Source organism: Olea europaea, chromosome 11 (assembly GCF_002742605.1).
Source record: "Olea europaea var. sylvestris chromosome 11, O_europaea_v1, whole genome shotgun sequence".
Taxonomy (NCBI): domain Eukaryota; kingdom Viridiplantae; phylum Streptophyta; class Magnoliopsida; order Lamiales; family Oleaceae; genus Olea; species Olea europaea.
Genome location: NC_036247.1, coordinates 36,531,134 through 36,533,384, shown reverse-complemented (window position 1 = coordinate 36,533,384; position 2,251 = coordinate 36,531,134). Strand labels below are relative to the sequence as shown.

General features: G+C 36.7%; 1 protein-coding gene across 3 annotated transcripts in view; it reads right to left on the bottom strand.

Moving 5' to 3' along the window:
- LOC111404258 (serine/threonine protein phosphatase 2A 57 kDa regulatory subunit B' theta isoform-like) overlaps nt 1-540 on the bottom strand; it is a 5,307-nt gene extending 4,767 nt beyond the window's left edge. For 2 of the 3 annotated variants that reach the window (XM_023033068.1, XM_023033069.1), the window contains exons 1-2: nt 336-540; nt 124-233 (exon numbers count right to left, since the gene is read on the bottom strand). The gene's annotated coding sequence lies outside the window, so the exon portion shown is untranslated. The remainder of the gene's footprint in view (nt 1-123; nt 234-335) is intronic. The other variant, XM_023033070.1, reaches the window with a different exon arrangement.
- Between the last annotated feature and the right edge of the window lie 1,711 nt (nt 541-2,251).

Here is a 2,251-nt window from a genome sequence, read left to right as displayed (position 1 = left end):
GGGGGGGACTGAATGCACTTTACAATAAATACCTAGAATTTCCAGAATGAGATTCTACAAATTTGAAATGTTTGTGCTCAAATACAATTAAGACAAAAAAAAAAAAAAAGGATTTAAACTCACCTAGCTTTCCTTTCCATTCAAGGATTCCAAAATTTTTCAGCTAGATCATGAACTAACAAGATCTGGGCATGATCTGCAAAACCCAGGAAATATTCCTCATCCAGAATGACCTACAAATAATTACCGAACAGTAACATCAAAACCCAGCATAAGTATATACACGAAGGCTCATAAATGAATAAATGCAAAAATTGAGACCATTTGATGCTTACAAGTAGTACCGTCGGTAATTTGATAGGAAAATAAATCAGGGGGGACTAGAGGAATGAAAAGAATTGAATCTTTTTGTGACTGAAATCTTAAAATAAGTGGAAAGAGAGAGAATGGCGCAGTGGACTGGTGATGGGGGACGAAAGTCACGAAACAATTGTTATACTCGTTCGTCATGAGCTTTTTCCCCCCCTGATTTTCTTCTATTTGACAGCTTTACTTTATTTTCACAACTTATTCTCTTTTTAATTGGGAATATGATACTGTAAATAATGCAATATCAATAATGATATTCATCTTCCTTATATGGAGAGGAACACAGAGAGCATCTTCCTTATATGGAGAGGAACACAGAGAGTGGACGTCATTATGAACACTTAGGGATGACAATCGAGCTCGTCGACTCGGGCCGCTTGATTCGAAAAAAGCTCAAATCTGTCTGGCTTGAGGCTCAGCTCGAACCCCACATTTAGGTTCCGGACAAAGCTTGAACAAGCCCGTGTGGCTCGTCGGCTCGGGACAACCGAGCATGTATTTAATTTTAAAAAAAAATAAAAATTAAAGGCAGCTTAAATAAGTTGTTGCTGCCTTTAAAAATAAATCCAAAACCAAACAAAACTCGAGACGGCTCGTCTTGGCTCGAAAGGGTCTGAATCAAAAGCTCGAGTCGAGCCTAAATTTTTTTGTTGAGCATCGAGCTCGGAAGAAAGCTCGGATATTTTACCCGAGCCGAGCCCTAGCCTAAAATTTCGGCTCGCGAGCTGACTAGGCTCATTAACATCCCTATGAACACCCTAATGAACATGTAGCATTACCCTTTTAATTTTCCTTCTAAAAGCTTGTTTTCCAGGGGAAAAAAACATTCGGTCTGAGAAATGGGTTAAATTTCTACCAGGTTCCTCAATCTTTTAAAATGTGTTTGCACTTGTACCCTCAACCTATTACAAAATGAATAGTATTATTCCTCAATTTTTTAGTCACGTTTCAGATTATTTTAAAATAAAGAAATTTTTTTGGACTATTTGACTTTTTAAATTTGATATCGTGTAAGTGTCACGTGGTCATTTAACTAAGGGTAATAATTGGATCAAACACACATCCCATGAACCGCTCGTCGAGCTTGATGCCAAGTCGACCCCAAAAAAATGGAGAAGTCAAACTGCACTTGGCTTGTTGGTCCGCAAATCGCTTGTGCTCGTTAAAAAAATGTGAACATTAACCAAACGTCAAAATTTTTTCTCCATAAATACTCCATCTCCCCAATTCATTCACAACAACTCTCTACATTCTAAATTTCTCATACAATTATAGTAATTCAATTTTTATACAAGGATCGTGCAACATATACCGAATTTTTTTATCTAATCATTTATCCACTACTCACAATAGGAGGTGAGCGCTACGGCTCGACATTATTTAATACACGTGGGGCCCACGTGTTATGTGAGAGGGGGGACACGGTTCGGTAGTCCCCCCTCTGTACATACATTTTAATCCTTTATACAATTAGTTCTTAACTATCTGTATTCTGCTTCTAGTTTGTTCTTTTATTGTGCAATTCAAATCTACCTTCTTTCTATATTTTATTCTAATTTCATAGTTTATTAAAATTTCAAATGGATTATATTAATTACCTGGAGAATAATGAGTTCAAAGAAATGTTTGGTATCAACTCCAAGACGCCACGAAGTTAACTCCTGTTTCGTCTCCATCATTCGATCACGATATTTTTGTTAACGACATTCCAATTTCTATTGATTTGGGTGACGAAGATGTACATGGAAGCATTGATCCAATTAATTTGGATGACATAGAGGAAGAAGAAAAACATATAGTCAGCTCAACCAATAAACGAAGAAATAAACTATTAAGCATTGGGAACATTATAAACTTGTGCTCATGGGTCAAGTAAACGAAA